This window comes from Schistocerca americana, chromosome 11 (genome assembly GCF_021461395.2).
Source record: "Schistocerca americana isolate TAMUIC-IGC-003095 chromosome 11, iqSchAmer2.1, whole genome shotgun sequence".
NCBI classification, from domain to species: Eukaryota; Metazoa; Arthropoda; class Insecta; order Orthoptera; family Acrididae; genus Schistocerca; species Schistocerca americana.
Window position 1 is genome coordinate 66570415 of NC_060129.1, and position 19120 is coordinate 66589534.

At 41.0% G+C, this 19120-nt stretch overlaps 1 long non-coding RNA gene across 2 annotated transcripts in view; it reads right to left on the reverse strand.

Annotated features, from left to right (window-relative positions):
• Positions 1–5603: 5603 nt before the first annotated feature.
• Positions 5604–19120, reverse strand: part of LOC124553800 — a 44328-nt gene continuing 30811 nt past the window's right edge. The window contains exon 4 of one of the 2 annotated variants that reach the window (XR_006968137.1): positions 5604–5941. This is a non-coding gene — a long non-coding RNA (uncharacterized LOC124553800). Of the gene's footprint in view, positions 5942–11803; positions 11901–19120 lie in introns of those variants that run through there. The other variant, XR_006968138.1, reaches the window with a different exon arrangement.

Sequence of the window (19120 nt, forward strand, 5' to 3'; positions counted from 1 at the left end):
GTGATTTAGGGAAATCACGGAAAACGTAAATCAGGATGGCCGGACGCGGGATTGAACTGTCATCTTCCCGAATGCGAGTCCAGTGTCTAACCACTGCACCACCTCGCTCGGTTGTTGCACAGTAGAATTTTGACTCAATACAATGTGTATTTTCCAATTCACTCACTATCAACTGTAGTAGATAAGAAATTGCATCCACACGCTTTCTCTGCTACAGCTAAAGGACATTCAATTAATAGGTATCTCATTAGTTCAGAGTATAGATGAAAGTCAACAGAGGGGGGGGGGGGGGGGAGAAATCAGTCAATAATCTGCCACTGATTAGAAAACAGATTGGAACACCGTGGTCTGATGAAAGAAAGAGACTTCATTCTGAAAGGATGAAACAAATTTGGGCACAAAGAAAGGCCAACCCTCAAACGTGACATTGATGGATTGTAACTCGTGTGGTCCTACTGGGTCCATACGTGAATAATAATCATCTGTCACTTATTATAACTTCATCAATATCAACTGCATGTTGCTGTGGTCTTCATTCAAAAGACTTTTCTTTTACGTTGCACCCCAATGGTACTGAGTATGTTACACCATGAGTGGTCAAATGTCTGGTATTTTTACCACAACGCATTTATCAAGTGCTATAAAACAAGGAAACCCACCAATAAATTACAACACTCTACCTACTGACCTATACTGAAATATTTATGTCGGCCCACAGTGTAATGTACTTCAAAGCTCTTGTGCCATTAGGCGTCATCATCAATAGCAAAAGGCAACAGCAAACATGCACTGTCAAACATAAAACTCTTCCTCTAACACCTCATGTTAGTATGTTATGCTCTCAAGGCACAGTTGTTAAACTAAAGCTGCTGCTGTCACCTACCAAAAATAGCACTCGACTGCAAAGCATATGTCAGAGCCCTCAACAATGTTACTTTCTACTGTAAAATTTATGAAAATCAAAAGTTCTAAAGATTCTAAAAACAATTACTACACCTGTGTTTCATTGTGTGCATCCATACGGAAGACAACTGAAAACATTAAACCTAATGCCGCTAATTCGAATAAATCTGTTGCTGTTCCCTGAGGAGATTTCGCTAAAGTGACACTAGTGTCGTCCAATTTAACACGCAAACTGTGCCTCGAGAGTGTAACGTGTCAATATGAGATGTTCTGAGAAGAGTTTTATGTATGACAATGCACATTTGCTGCTGGATTTTACTGCTGATGATGCCTAATGGCACAGAAGCTTTATGGTATGTTACATTAAAGGGAGATATAAATATTTTTATATGGGTCAGTATGTGTAGTATTGTGATTTCTTAACTGGTTTCCATATTTTATAGCACTCAATAATGAGGTAACATAGTCCCAAACATGTTGCGGTAAAAGTATCACCCATCTGACAACTGGTGGCATAACATCCTCAGTACCGATTCACATGCCTGCTGTACAATGGCTTTGCAACAGATAAGCAGCTTCCCACATCGGTGTATCCCGATCAGACCTCTTCTTCATGCACAACTACCACAATCTATATCTTTTCGGACCTGCTTCCCGTAGTTACACCTAGGTTTCACTCTACAATTCTTACCCTCCACACTTACTTACCGAGTGGAACAACACGGCACTGAAAACGGACTACTTCTGTTCTCAGAGAGCTGGCAATGACGTACCACATTTTCCTCTGACACGGTTCACTGTGTGGAGCACTAGAACCGCCCTTCTGAGGCTCAAATCCATTCACAGGACACAACACTAGCACACTCACTCTCCACATTAAAGGGGTAGACACAGCACTGTCCACGTCCTGGTGCAAGCCAGCCTACCTCAATGCAGGCTACCACTAGACACAGAGCTCCCGCCACATTGCAGTCCTCAACACTACAAGTCTTCCAAAACAGTGCGGCCCTCGTGCAAACTGATGAGCCACCACACTCCCAGATGCGGCAGTCATTTAGCGACACCACTCGACCCACCGTCAATCTTGCCACGACAGAAACACACACACCGAGTGAGGTGGCGCAGTGGTTAGGACACTGGACTGGCATTCGGGAGGACGACGGTTCAATCCCACGTCCGGCCGTCCCAGTTTAGGTTTTTATGTGATTTCTCTAAATCGTTCCAGGGAAATGCCACGACGGTTCCTCTGAAAGGGCACGGCCGACTTCCTTCCCCGTCCTTCCCTATTCCGATGAGACCGATGGCCTCGCTGTCTGGTGTCCTCCTCTAAAACAACAGAAACACATTACAGAAGGAAACTGTGTTTCCATTTCGACCCAGCAGGTATTAATAGCTCAAGTCAGTAAAAACTTTTTTACTATCTAGATCCTGTGCACTATAAAACATTAAAATGTGAAGACTAATTTCAGTTGACCACACAATCATCTTCAGATCACTCATGGTGAAATATGTATCAGCAGATAACATATTGAAAACCCTGCATCATCTAGAGTATTTACATAATTATAGGATGAGGTTTCTTTCCAAATGTGTCATTCAAAAGCTACAGGGTTGTCTTAAATTGGCTGATTGAACTACTTTTCTGAGGTCACCATTATCACATTGTTTAGTAATGTGTACAGTAGTAGTTTTAAATTGGCTGATTGAACTACTTTTCTGAGATCACCATTATCACATTGTTTAGTAATGTGCACAGTAGTAGTATTACATTTACAGTGGTCATCATGAAGATGAAGCTTTGTGCAATTTTATTTTAAATAATTCTGAAGGGCAGGGCTCGGCAAATGATACATTCCGACAAGCTCGAGAGTTCCCGATACACCGAAGTGCTCGGTACAGTATCGACGTTACTCGAACGATCACGTGACACTGACTAGTGCAAGAGATACACAAGAAGTAATGAACTAGCCACAACAGTCTATTGCTCTGATTGACATTTGACAGTTTGGTGAAACACAGGAGGAAATAGAATTAAAGTCTATCAACTTACAAGCTTTTGTTGTATTTTACAGGTTTCCAATAAACATTCTCATACATGTATAAATATTCTATACGAACATTAATGCAATTTTTTAAGTAAAGGTAACATTCAAATATAGAAATTTTTGTCCTTCAAAGAACATTAGTTGATTCAGAAACCAGATCAAAATTTTATTTGGTTATGAGACACTGTAATGATTTACTAGGTAGATTGCAAATGAGAAATTTGACCACTGTTCATGTATTACAATACCATGTAAAAACATTACTTGATTTTACTCAGCTGTATACCACGTTGGTGAAATTCAGTTGAAACAAGAAGGAAAATTAATATAGAATGACGTGGCTAACAAAGGAAGTAGATCATATTAAACAGACTGTAATTGTCAAAGCAAAAATAAATTACAGTCGCAAGACCCGTTGTGGAGATAGTACCGACAGACGTCAGTAGATCGCGGGATGAGCAAAACTTCGAGAGTGGAACGCAATCTTAAATGCAATCTTTTATTTACATATTAGTTGGTGTTGTTACATATGACCTGCGTACTAGCAGATATTGCAGTCTGTTTTTGACAGTTACTCAAGCTTGGAAGGAGAACAGTGACACCAGCTTGGCTGAGAGCTATGATGATTGCACGGAGGGAAGCACTGAGCCCACAGCAAATTTCATCATGTTGTTATGCGTGGTAATCTATACCAACTACTTTTGCTTTCTACACTGAAGAGCCAAAGAAACTGGTACACCTGCCGAATATTACGTAGGGCCCCTGCGAGCACGCAGAAGTGCCGCAACACGACGTGGCATGGACTCTACTAATGCCTGAAGTAATGCTGGAGGGAACTGACAACAGGAATCCTGAAGGCCTGTCCACAAATCCCTAAGAGTGTGAGGAGATGGAACTCTTGAGAATAGCACGTTGAAAGGCATCCCAGATATGTTCAACAATGATCGGGAGTTTGATGGCCAGCAAAAGCGTTTAAACTCAGAATAGTGTTCCTGGAGGCACTCTGTAGCAATTCTGGGTGTGTGGGGTGTCACATTGTCCTGCTGTAATTGCCCCGTATTGTCCTACTGGAATTGCCCAAGTCTGTCGGAATGCACAATGAACATGAATGGATGCAGGTGATCAGACAGCATGCTTACGTATGTGTCACCAGTCAGAGTCATATCTAGACTTATCAGGGGTCCCATATCACTCAAACTGCACATGCCCCACACCATTAAGAGCCTCCACCAGCTTGAACAGTCAACTGCTGGCATGCAGGGTCCATGGATTCACGAGGTTGTCTCCATAACTGTATATAATTTGAAACAAAACTCGTCCGACCAGGCAACATGTTTCCAGTGATCATAAGTCCAAAGTTGGTGTTGACCGGGCCCAGGCAAGGCCTAAAGCTTTGTGTCATGCTGTCATCAAGGGTACACGAGTGGGTTTTCGGTTCTGAAATACCGTATCGATGATGTTTCATTGAATGGTTCACACTCTGAGACTGTTGATAACCCAGTATTGAAATCTGCAGCAATTTGCATAAGGGTTGCAGTTCTGTCACATTGAACAATTGTCTTCAGTTGTCGTCGCTCCTGTTCTCGCAGGACTGTTTTCCAGCCATTGTGATGTCTGAGATTTGCTGTTTTACCAGATCCCTGATAGTCACAGTACACAGTACACTCATGAAATGGTCGTACAGGAAAATCTGCATTTCATTGCTAGCTCAGGGATGCTGTGTTCCATCACTCATGCACTGGCTGTAACACCACATTCAAACTCATTTAAATCTTGGGAACCTACCATTGTAGCAGCAGTAACTGATCTAAGAACTGCCCCAGACATTTGTTGTCTTGTAAAGGCAATGCCGACCGCAGCGCCGTATTCTGCCTGTTTACAAATCTCTGTGTTATAATAAACATGCTTATACCAGTTTCTTCAGCACTTCAGTGTATGAACATCTACTGTGTTTAAACTGCAGTTTGCCCAAATGCATTTGTAGTCGGAATTGAACTGACTTTAAAATTGGACAAATACTCAACAATAGTATTCATTTCTGCACAAGACAATAAAAGCCTAGATCTAGGCAAGTGATGTACTTCTGTGTTTCTTGCTGCAATGTTGTCAACACTCTCCGTGACGTATGACAAGAATGAAAGGGGGTATATCAGGTGGTTCTACACAGAGTGGGGGGAGGTGACATGTTTGCAAGTGAGATTATAACATACTCATTTCAGGATAGAGGTGAAATCTGGTATGTATACAAGAAAAAATAGCTGTGTTCTCAAATTCCAACATAACAACCACCTCAGAAATAGCCACATATTCTGAAGAAACAGCCATATGTTTGTGACAATGAAGGTATAAATTTCACGGCTGTGCCATTAGGTTGATGATGGTGATGACCCAAGATAGTGGTAGCACACACTACAGGGATTGTAAGCATAAAAGGCAGAAAAGAAAACAGTCCAAAAATTCATGTGAACAATTTCTTGTTGTTTATTTTATTTCTCCAAGTGTTATCAAAATTTAGACACTCAATAAATGGCAAAAGTTTAGAATAGTTATAAGGTTACCTTTTTGGCAGATACTTTACGTGTATAAAACAGTTTGTAATTCTAGTAAATCAGAATCTGTTAAAAATAAATTCCTCTCAAGGAGCCTCTCATTAAAAAAATAAATAAATAACATTTTTTTTAAAATTGGGCCATTTTATATTCAGGGGTGTCTTACACTCAAGTAAATACAGTATGAAGCTGGCAGCGTGCCAGTATGAGTAACACCTTTGCAGCTAATCAAACACTACACTTTGAGATAATAATGTTTTATTAGTCAGCACAGTAATAAGACAAGCAACTGATAACACACGTAATATCATAATCCCGCTTGCTACTTTAAGTAACACACATCCATTATCTGCACACACACACTGATGCTCGCGCCATGGCAGGTAGCGAGGTACTGACTGCTGGAGCACACCATCTTTCCACCGTCGGTCGTTCGCGACATCGCTGACAGACAGGTGAAGAGTGGTGTCAGAGCTGAGGTAGCTACACGTTTTTATTTGTCGTTAATCACTTCCTTAACCTCCTGATGGATCTGTTATTGTGAAAAACGGCAAGTTCCACCACAGTTTGGAGTTGACAAACTGTAGATGAATGAGTTCAAAGGTCAGAGGAGGGAAATGGTGTATGGCCTTGAGTAGGACTGTCCCTAGTAGAGCACTGTGCTGCTCAAAACCACCTTCAGGTTGATGAAAGCTTACAATTTTTTCAAAACTGCTCTAAAATGCTATTCTTGAGGGTGTGTCGTCACTGGATTATATGCATCATAAAAATCTTAAAATATGCATGAAAAATGCTTAAAAATGCACAAAAAGTGCAGAAATCTGCAAGATCAAATAATGAAAAAACATAGGAGTTACTGCGTGCATTACATCTCAAAGTCGAACCTGTGCATATCAATTACGAAGTGCAGTTGGTAACAAACAGACATGATGTCAGTTGAGTCACGGCAAAACAATCGATACGTACAGGACCAACTTCGAGATATACTGCACGCAGGGGTGGTACACTCAAAAACCCAGTAATATTTTATTTAACAAACAACATACAATCATGAATTTTTTTAACATCATTAACTTTTAATTAATACTATTGGACCAAAGCATCATTTACAATTTATTTTACATTTTCTACTATTGTACATACATACAAACAAGTACTGTTCCAAAAGTTTGGTGGTAAGATTGTGTCTTCGATCACTCAAAACATTTTTATAAGTGGAAAAGGACCGTTCTACGTCAACTGAGGTGACTGGGCAGTATTTGAATTTGGGTGCTATGTTGGCACTTACCGTTTCTGGTAAAAGTTCACCCGTCCCATTAATAAAACTATCAATATGGTACAAGGGTTCAAAGCCTGGGTTATTGTATAAAATGTTTTCAAACTTTTCTATAAGTTTTCTCGGGAATACCTCCGGCAATGAGCAGTTCACTAGAATAATTTCAAACATTAACTGAATAGATTAATTCAATTCCAAACCTTGAGTTTCAAGCTTTTTCATACTTGCAGGCATATGGGAAAAGTAGTGCTAATCACAGCAATGTCTTTTTTAATACCGGAATCATTAAAAGCTTCCTTGGATTGGCAAACTTCCAAAGCCTTTGCACTATTAAAGTCATTTACTACCCCTCTAATGGCCTTGAAATATTCATTGTAAAATGACACAGCTTCAACCTACGTACCCCAATGAGTTACCGGCTGGAATAATTTAATGATTATAAAGAATCCGCCTCAATTGCAAATAGAAACCGGATGTTGACCTAGGTATCGGTGCGGATAACCGTGCCTTCTTCGGAACACACTAAAACTACAAACTGTATTAATGCTGGGCGATGCCTATTTAGGCAGTTTGTAGTTTTAGTGTGTTCCGAAGAAGGCGTGGTTATCTGCACCGAAACCTAGGCGAACATCCGGTTTCTATTTGCAATCGAGGCGGACTCTTTATAATCTTTGCACATTTGGTAGTTTTTCTTTGGAGGTCTTGATGCGAGCAGGAGCCTTTAGAAACACCTTCTCTGTGGGTCAAATCAGTTTACTTACATTCAGCAAGGCGATGTGCTCAGTGAACAAAGCAAATCACACGAATCAAATTACGATAAAATACTCTGAGGGTTTTTCCTGCTTTGATCATATAGGGAGCAGCATCTCAAATAAACACAAACACACTTGCATCTGCAGAAGATTCTGGATATATTTTTCTAATACCCTCAATCACAAATCTAGTGATCGTAGAATGATTTACTTTTTCAAGTTCTTTGCATAACACTAAATAGGAAGAAGAAGCCTCTTCTTTTAAAACACCAACAATTAAATTTGCAAAGTACAGGTCACAACTGTCTGCAGTTTCATCAACTGAAATCCAGATCATGTTGCCCTCGAGTTCATTGTGTATTTCTTCCAGAACATTTACGCACATTGTCGGTATGTAATTTTTACACAATGTCGATTCATCTGGTATATTTTGATTTAAGCAATATTTCTGCAGGAAGCCTTAGAGGATAGAGTTTATAAGATTGTGAGGGGGAATATTGCTTGCAATGAATGCTCTGCACAGATCCATGTTAAACAGACTTTTTTGGTTACCTCTGGACAAGTCCCTGCTACTGCAACTTGTTGTTGTCAGAAATTTTTGTCATCACCTTTTCTTCTGCATTCCTGTGATAGGAAGATTTGTCTCGGCATGCTGATCTACTTGAAACTTTTTTTTTGCACAAAACATTTTTTTCACAGACTTGACAACATAAAATAATTCCGTCATATGTAAATGTTCCGGGACGGTCAGCTATCCACGAAACGACCATTCTTTTTTCGGGTGGTATGGCACACGACACGTTATACACTGCACATCATTAACACGTTCAACTGTGTACAAGTAAGCAGAAAGCTAAACTGAAACAGCGGATGTGTGACTAAAAGCTCGCGTAATTTAATTTATTTGTTGCGAACGCATACGGCGGGACAGTGGGGGGGATTAACCGGGGGGCACAGGCGCAGGAGCACTGACTCTTCCTGTTCCTATTCTGTAATGATTTCGCCATGCAGTGGGCTTTCGGTTAGCTATTACACGCAGTTTTAGGTGCGGTGAATGTGTGAGACATAAAAACTGGATAGAGCTAGAGACTACCTGTCTCAATTTTTAAAATATTGTAAATAGAGTAAAATATGTATCGTCACCAGTTTTTATTAAAATATGCAATAACTGATGAAAAGGAGCGAAATATGCAAATGCGTATGCAGCATGCAAATGCGTATAATATGGTCCCTAGTCTTCACCAAACATCCCTGGTTGGGATCGCGCCACAGCTTCAGCATACGGTCTATAGAGACTCGTGCATAATGCTCGAGGATGACATCGTTTTGAAATTTTGTCAACATTTAACTCGTAACAAGTATTAAGTTTGATGTCTGTACTTCCTACAAAAAGTACATAAAAATTCTCTAAGTTGACTACGATCTAGACCTCCGTAGTGCTGTTAATTGTCATTAGTGCCAGGGTTACATTTTTTCTTCATTTAGACAACATTTTCGCATTAAAATACATTTGCTACTTGAGTACCAGCAAGAACAATGATTTGCATAGTGGGACTGCCAACAGGGTTGGAGCCTGCAAAACCAGCACAGGTCCCATTCGTGTATTGCTGGTGGGAGCTGTCAACTGACAACTAATTTATATACAATAACATAATGTTGTGAAAAAGTTCGCATATTACAAATATGCACCAACGAGAGGCTAAAATGACAATATAACACTCTTCTCTCCCTGCACAAGAATCGCAAATTGTGTGGGCATACGGGATGTGACTACACAATGTATAGAAGTGTGGATCAGTCCCGGGGGAACATTCAGATCGCTGAAGCAGTTAAGGTGAACGCTCGTAACGAGTGGAAAATTTGAGTTCGAGTCTCGGTCCAGCACAAACTTTCGTGTGTAACAAAATGCTGACATCGATGCAGATATGAAATAAGTAGATTTATTTCATAATGTTCATCCACAGCTTTTAGGCATGCGTGTCTGAAGAGCATTATATTGTGACGATGCACACACTGTATAAACACAGACATTTTATGATATTGCAGGGCCTGTGTTGTTAAAAGTATGATGCAATGTTCCTTTGGACATACATGCATGCCCAAAAGAACAAGCACTGTGCTGACCACAGCCCAACATGGAATACACAAAACATATTTGCAGTTGCAAATATGGACAACCATCAGCTGTATAATGGAATGAAAACAACTAAAATTTGTGCCATACTGGAACTCGAACCTAGGTTTCCTGCTTTACACAAGTGGTCACCTTAACTGTTTTGGCTATCTGTGCACAACTCTTGGCCAGGCCCAAACTTCTATATGTACCCCACGTACTGGAATTTCTCTCTCTCTCTGTCTCTCTTTTTTGGCAAAATTCGCATCTATTTTTGTTGAGATTCATATTTCTTTTAATGATCAGATGCACATACCTCAAAGGTTGTCACCTGAGTGAAAATACACAAAGCCTTATTTCTTTGAAACTGACTGCTACAGAAAGGTGCTGATTGGGAACTTTGTGACAGTAATGTTTGCTTTTGCAAAAACTTCCAAAACCTTTTTCTTCCAAACTAGCCTTTGTTTTCTTCATTTGCCTATATTTAAGAATTTAAAAATGATTGTTCTGTTGAAAAGCCACAGCTTTTTCCTGACAGTGAGCTCAATGCGTCTCTAATTTAAGGCGTTTCTGGACATTATCTCTCTTTTCTACACAATTCGATGATAACAAAATCTACAAACTATTAATTTCTATCTTTTGTGGGCATTCGTACGTGTGCGACCCATGCTTTACAATGCTACAGACAGAACAGACAAGGCAGTTAGCATAGAAGCAGAACTGAACATATCATAATGCTATGTTAACATTAGGAGAAGAATTTTGGCACATAGTGCAGACACTACAGGCTACAGTGGCAGATGACAACAAGCATAAACAAACTAGAATTTTAACTGCCAGAGGGAAGAAGAGTGGTGTGCAGAAACAAACCCCACCTCCCTTTCACATGGCAACAGCCAACAGTATTGTCAAAGGGATCACCCATCTCTTCTAACGTTGTAAGGTTCGTAATCGAAATCCGTAACGGATCAGGAATAGTAGCTTCACTTATTTCAAAATCAGAAAACGATAAGCAACACGTGACACAAAATATTTGGGGGAAAGCTACAGCTCAACTGCTCGCTGATGTTAGCGGACTATTGTTAACGACTCAGTGCAGGCCTGATATCTAGCAGTATTCGATACAACCACTGCTCAAAACATACTCCACCTAATTTGACACTTTAGAAATGTCCACATTAAACCATATTTTGGGCTTTTTTAACAAACAAATGTACACATTTCTTTGTTATAAAATACTTGGTCCCACAGCTGAGTACTACATTGTATTACACAGCATGTATCTTAAATAGACCATTGAACTGCCCACAACTGGCCTGGCATCAGATCATTTAGTGCACTGATATGTCGTTGCATTTGTACACTTTCATTTTGCAGAAAGGTTCTTATACACATTACCTTTACAAATTGGCCTTCACCAGAAGATGCACAATACCATTAACCAAAAACTGGTTACATTTTCAATATTTTTATGCAGGAATCAAGCTATTTCAAATTATCTCTGATAAAATAGTTCATCTGGATACAATTTAGTACAAAATAGCATCTAAAACGTAATTTTGCATTTTGAAGCAGAAACGTAAATTTTTCCAATCCCTGTGCAAGTGCAAGAGTGCAGGTTGTGACGCACAGATGACGACATATGGAGGTGTTTCTTGTCATGACTCCTGTACGGATAGCCAAAGTGGTTATGGCGATCTAACACATAAACCGGGAGATCCGGGTTTGAGTCCCAGAGATCCGGGTTTGAGTCCCAGTCCAGCACGAATTTTCTGCCATCTGATTTTTCCTGAAACTGCTGCTATTGCTGGTTGTGTTCTTTTTCCAGTAACTGAGCAACGACAGTCTTTTCATCTGTTTACACATCTACAGTACTTCACTTGCCTGTCCCTGAACCACATGCACATCATCAAGTCCTCCAGCATTTAACAATAATTTTCTAGTTATGTGAAATCACTGTACACAACTGTATCATTTGCAAAGAGTCCCTTAGAAATATCTACCTAATCTGTGTGTGTATACACAGTACAATTGTGGCTTATTATAATGTGTATTCTCCAGTTTGACTTTCAACTATAGTATATAAGAAATTTTATGTATATGCGTTTTCTACTACTGGTAAATGAAATACAATTAACAGTTATCTCATTACTTCAGGGTGTAACTGACAGTCAGTATTTCATGAATACTTACACCTTCCTCTTCTTTGAGGAATATCTGGACCGGTGAGAGTGTGGCTGCTTCATCCACTTGGTCATTTATCTGCAAGTGGAAAACAAATTAGTCAATGATCTTCATAAAAAAACAACACAACGAACTTTTATACGAATTTTAAACTAAAAATAACCAAATACAGCCCACTGAACTTGGAAACTGAAGACAGAAATGGAGATACGTGCAAACAATTTCCAATATTTCCAAAACCATCTCAACTATGAAGAACACAGAAAAGTGGTCTCGAAGAGCTCGACAACCAGCCCTAACTCTGAAACGTGCATCACTGAGGAATTACAGTCATTTAGAATCTCAAAAACCACAAGGTCTCAGAGGGACCAAATAGAGCTGAACTTTGAGGAAAAAATGTCACAGACGCTCACCACAACTTTTTTGAAGAAATATGAATACATGAAAAACCCCTGATGAACGGAAGACGGCCCTCGTCCACCCACTCCATAAGAAAGTGTCCCAAGCAGATCACAACTATGGAGGAATCTCCCCCTAGACATAACATACAAGATACTCTCCATAGTCTTACTAAACAGAGCAAAATCCCAGTTAAACAATTAACTTGAAGTATATGAAATTGGCTTCAGGAAAGGAAGAGCCTGCCCAAAACAAACACTAAACCTCAAAAACTTCATGACATACCAAAAATGAAGAGCAAAATGGTATGTTATGACCGTCATTGAGTTTTTAAAATCGTGCAACTCAATACACCAGGAATCCCTTATATATACTAAAAGAATTAACCCTAGATAACAAAAAATATAAAACCAATCACAGAGACCCTTATCACCACATATTCCAAAGCCAAATTCATGGGAGAACATTAACCCTTTTCAAATAAAAACTGGTATAAGCTAAGGAGATGGAATCCCCCACTGCTAGTTAAGTGCTCCCAAGAAAAAATTGTTGGAGACTTGAACACAGAGATAGTGGAATCTGCCTCGGAGCACAAAACAAAAGGCATCAAAGCCAACTATCTAGCCTTTGCAGGTGATATAACCCTACTAGCTGAGACCTGGGAAACAGCCAAAGAACAGACCCTTGAACAGAAAAAACAGGTCTCAAAACCCTCAAAAAGACCAATGTAACAACAAACATAAAAAACCCACCACAACATTTTAAAGTGGGACAACAAAAGTAGAGATAATCAAAGAACTCAAATACCTTGGAGAATCCATCGGCTGGAATGGGCTCGAGAAAAAGGCAATGGAAATTAGAAGTAAAGTTGATCTGGTCTTCTATCTTGCAAAAAACACATACAACAAAAGGTCCCTCTCACAGCACGCAAAAATAAGCATTGTAACAGTGTAGTAGTCAAACCAGAAGCCCTGTATGCAGCTGAAAAACTATCACTAACCATGGCCTAGTTGAAAGACTGGAGATAGAAGAAACAAAGATATTAGAAACATTTCTTGACCCCCAGATTTCACAACAATTAATCCGCACCAAAAATGAAACCCTTTACCAAACTACCAAAAAACTCTCAGACACAATTAGGACAAAAAGAATTCATTCTTATGGATACATCTTCATTCTGAACCAAAATAGATCAACTGAATAAATTATGACTACTTCTGCAGGAAAAAAATGGATTACTGAAATGGAAAAGGACTTCAGACAACTCCAAATCAAAAGAGCTATGTTCAAAAATAAAACGGAGAAAAAGAGAGAGGAGGAAAAGAACACAATGGGAGGGAGGGAGGAGGGAGGGAGGGAGGGAGGGAGGGAGGGAGAGGTTGGGGGGGGGGGGGGGGGGGTAGGTTCCAAAATCAAATCCAAACGAACATCCACATCTCTGATGAAGATAGGAAAGCAAGGTCAAGAGAATGAAACAATACTGAGCTGCTAACAGAAAGGCACAAAACATTAAAAAGTGATTAATTTAACATATCGCAAAGTCGGGTAAAACAAAAATAAAAAGAAGACTCTGCTGTTATTATAATGTGTGGTTTCTAAATTTCCTCAATATTAAGTGTGTTGTTGTTGATGATGTAGCCTTCAGTCCAAAGGTTGGTTTGATGCAAATCTCCATGCTAGTGCATGCTGAGCAAGCCTCTTCATCTATGCATGATACTGCAACCTACTTCCATTACAACCTGCTAGCAGTAGCCAAACCTTGGCCATTATCTCCAATTATTAACCCCCCCCCCCCCAGTTACTTTCCCATTACCAAACTGGTGACTGCTCAGTATGAGTATTATTAACCATGCCATTCTTTTAGTGAAACTCAGCCACAAAACTCTTTTTTCGCAAATCTGATTAGTTATTCTATCTATCCACCTGATCTACAGCATCATTCCAGAGCACCACATTTCAAACGTTTCTATTCTCTTCTTGTCTGAATTGTTTATCAACCATGTTTTATTTCAGTACTGGCCTACACACCAGACAAATACCCTCAGAAAAGACTTCCAAACACTTATACTTTTAGTTTGATGTTAACAAATTTCTCTTTTCTCAAAACACTTTTCTTGCTACTAACAGTCTGCATTTTATATTCTCCTTCACTGACCATGATCAGCTTTTTGTTGCCCAGATAGAAAAACACATTTCATTTCCTAATCTAACTCCTTCAACATCACGATTCATCTACCTTCCACTGACCTTGTTTTACCTTCGATGGTGTTCATCTTACAGCCTCTGTTGAAGACATTACACATCCCACACCACAGTGCTCTTCCAACTAATTTGTCGACTCTGAAGAGATTACAGTGTCTTCGGCAAACCTCAGTTTTTATTTCTTCTTCCTGAACTTTAATTTCATTTAGGAATTTTTCCTTGGTTACCTTTACTGCATGCTCTACGTACATATTGAAACACATCGAGGATAGGCTACAACCCGGCCTAACTCCATTACCAACCACTATCTCCCCATCACGTCATTCAAGTCTTTGTGACTGCCGTCTGATTTCTGTAATAGTTGCAGATACCTGTTTGGTCACTATAATTTATCCCTGTTATATACAGAATTTCTAAGAGTTTATTCCAGTCAACATTGTCAAAAGCATTCTCCGAATCTGCAAATGCTATAAATTCAGGTTTCTCTTTCTTTAACCAATCTTCTAATACACTCCTGGAAAAGGAAAAAAGAACACATTGACACCGGTGTGTCAGACCCACCATACTTGCTCCGAACACTGCGAGAGGGCTGTACAAGCAATGATCACACGCACGGCACAGCGGACACACCAGGAACCGCGGTGTTGGCCGTCGAATGGCGCTAGCTGCGCAGCATTTGTGCACCGCCGCCGTCAGTGTCAGCCAGTTTGCCGTGGCATACGGAGCTCCATCGCAGTCTTTAACACTGGTAGCATGCCGCGACAGCGTGGACGTGAACCGTATGTGCAGTTGACAGACTTTGAGCGAGGGCGTATAGTGGGCATGCGGGAGGCCGTGTGGACGTACCGCCGAATTGCTCAACACGTGGGGCGTGAGGTCTCTACAGTACATCGATGTTGTCGCCAGTGGTCGGCGGAAGGTGCACGTGCCCGTCGACCTGGGACCGGACCGCAGCGACGCACGGATGCACGCCAAGACCGTAGGATTCTACGCAGTGCCGTAGGGGACCGCACCGCCACTTCCCAGCAAATTAGGGACACTGTTGCTCCTGGGGTATCGGCGAGGACCATTCGCAACCGTCTCCATGAAGCTGGGCTACGGTCCCGCACACCGTTAGGCCGTCTTCCGCTCACGCCCCAACATCGTGCAGCCCGCCTCCAGTGGTGTCGCGACAGGCGTGAATGGAGGGACGAATGGAGACGTGTCGTCTTCAGCGATGAGAGTCGCTTCTGCCTTGGTGCCAATGATGGTCGTATGCGTGTTTGGCGCCATGCAGGTGAGCGCCACAATCAGGACTGCATACGACCGAGGCACACAGGGCCAACACCCGGCATCATGGTGTGGGGAGCGATCTCCTACACTGGCCGTACACCACTAGTGATCATCGAGGGGACACTGAATAGTGCACGGTACATCCAAACCGTCATCGAACCCATCGTTCTACCATTCCTAGACCGGCAAGGGAACTTGCTGTTCTAACAGGACAATGCACGTCCGCATGTATCCCGTGCCACCCAACGTGCTCTACAAGGTGTAAGTCAACTACCCTGGCCAGCAAGATCTCCGGATCTGTCCCCCATTGAGCATGTTTGGGACTGGATGAAGCGTCGTCTCACGCGGTCTGCACGTCCAGCACGAACGCTGGTCCAACTGAGGCGCCAGGTGGAAATGGCATTGCAAGCTGTTCCACTGGACTACATCCAGCATCTCTACGATCGTCTCCATGGGAGAATAGCAGCCTGCATTGCTGCGAAAGGTGGATATACACTGTACTAGTGCCGACATTGTGCATGCTCTGTTGCCTGTGTCTATGTGCCTGTGGTTCTGTCAGTGTGATCATGTGATGTATCTGACCCCAGAAATGTGTCAATAAAGTTTCCCCTTCCTGGGACAATGAATTCACGGTGTTCTTCTTTCAATTTCCAGGAGTGTATAAATCACAGAGTAATTTTATCCTCACATACCGCTACATTTCTCCTCAACCTGCACTTACCTTCCCTGGGATCGGTTTCTACCAATTTTTCCATTCTTCTGTAAATTATTTGTGACAATATCATGAATTATTAACCAGAACAAATTTTCACTCTGTAGCGGAGTGTATGCCATTAGGAAACTTCCTGAGTAAGGCTGTGGCTAAACAATGTCCCTGCAACACCCTTTCTTCCAGAAGTGTTAGTCCCACAGGTTTTGAATGAGAAGTTTGGAAGGTAGGAGATATACTGGCAGAGGTAAAGCTCTGAGAATGGCAACGATCTCTGGTTTGAGCCCTGGTGCAGCGCACAGTTTTGATCTGCCAGGAAGTTTGATGAGTTATTAAACTGATAGTTTGTCTGTCTCATATATCTTGCACAGCACATGCAATAATTATATAATGGTTGGCGCTCTCAGACACATCAGTAATACTGGGCAAATGTTGTCTCAGGGTATATACGCTGGCAAGGAAGGGGGCGGGGGGATTTTTTCCCAAATTTCCCAGTTAAAAATAAACTTTCCCTGTGTTAAGTGACAGTATTCTTTCCTTTGGCACTGCCGAACTGACAAATCCTTTGAATTGTAAAGGTATTATATACAAGCGTAGAACTTCCCGGTACTTCAGCAAAAAATAACTTGTTTTGGAAAAATATTTGATGTGCAGCATCATGTACAGCACATATTTTCAAATTACAAAAGTATAAATACGAATTCCACCAATTAAAGCACGGTATCTTTCGAAGCACCGAAAACGAGATTGCGATGAGCCATTGCAACCAATCATAGCTCAAGTTACAGTACTCCCCAACCAATGACACCAGATATTCAGAGCACAGGACTTGTGTTGTAGTCGGCCAATAGCAACATCACTGTTAAGTAGAGTGAATATGCAAATAGGAAAAGTTAATGGTTTAAATTAACATACATTCAGTGTAGCTACATGAAAAGATAAGCTATCACCTACAATATACCAGTCATCGAAAGCTTTTTGCCTTTTTTTTTTTTTTAGGATACGATGGATCCTTTGACAAGCACTCCAACTTTTCCATAGAAAAGCCAGTTACATGGAAAATTGCTCAAGATTTCACCTCGAACTGCTTTTGAAGGATAATTTTACTTTTTGCCACCGTTATTGCATAATTTGTAATCTATGACAGAAATAAAACAGATATGAAAAACTAAGCTTGTCCGTTTTTAGTGTGTTACCTTCCAAGATATATCAAAGACAAATACACTGATTGGTTGGTTGATTAGGGGGAAGGGACCAAACAGCGAGATCATCAGTCCCATCGGATAGGTGAAGGGTGGGGAAGTCGGCCATGCCCTTTTATAAGGAACCATCCCAGCATCTGCCTGAAGCGATTTAGGGAAATTATGGGAAACCTAGCCAATGGCCTTGCTGCTGTCATTAACACCGGTTCCCGTCAGGTCACCGAAGTTAAGCCCTTTAGGGCTTGGCTAGTACTCGGATGGGTGACCATCTGGTCTGCCGAGCCCTGTGGGCAAGCGAAGTGCACTCAGTCCTTGTGAGGCAAACTGAGGAGCTACTTGATTGAGAAGTACTGGCTTCCGTCTCGTAAACTGACATACGGCCGGGAGAGCGGTGTGCTGACCACGTGCCCCTCCATATCCGCATCCAGTCATGCCTGTGGGCTGAGGATGGCACGGCGGCCGTTCGGTACCGTTGAGCCTTCCGAGGCCTGTTCGGAGAGTTTTTTTTTATGGAAAACCTAAATCAGAATGGCCAGACGCAGGCCTGAACCGTCGTCCTGCCGAATGGGAGACCAGTGTGCTAACCACTGTAAGGTGTTACTCGGTCTAATATGCTGTAAATATTTAAATAATGGCATAAATGGCTGGTCTTCTAGATTCAAAATTTTTCTACACGGCTGTCCCTCAAAGTGTTAAGTTTTGAGTGACAGTCAAACGCTCTGTGATTTAAGAAATTAATCACAGATTCTCACATGCGACGTAAGTCATCTTGCTTAATAGGAAATTTACTTCGTAAATAACGCTTCTCAAACCACCATCCTCAATATTTTCCCATGACCTGTTATAAAAGTAAACTTTTGTGACATCATACTCATTGAAAGCAGTTTGTTGTTACAAAATATAACACAGTTTTCATCCTAAAGCCTTCAACACATTTTGCTGTTGGCAGACACTTGTGTGTGCACTTTGTTTTGTAGAAAATGGCGCACTTTCTTTGCAACTAAAATTTCATTTTGGTGTTATTCTCTCATTTATGTTTTCTTTCTGCAATATTATCCTGCTGTAGTGGGCCGAAGTAAAATTTTTGTTACGAATATCAGTTCTTACTCGTCAAAATTACAAAAATTTAACTGGAAACTAAAACAATGAAAAATTATCAGAAATCTTAAAGATTCCTGTGTTCTCCCAAGATTTCCCAGTAGCCTGGGGTATATACACCCTGTGTCTATCCAGCAGCCTTGTTTCAACTTCAGTCTTTCACTGTAGCAGATATGATATGAAACTGTATCCATACAGCTTCTCCGCGATAGCTATAAGGAACAGAAGTAATATTTATTCCTTGAGAAAAACTTTCAATACCCAATATTGCATAAATTAGTCTTTATTGTGGACAACCGGTTTTGACTGTTCTAACTGTCATCCTCTGGTCTTCAAAAAATGTTTGTTATGAAACATGTTCCACTGTGAGCTTGTACCTTATGCCACACTGTCATTGCACTGCTTAAAATGCAGGA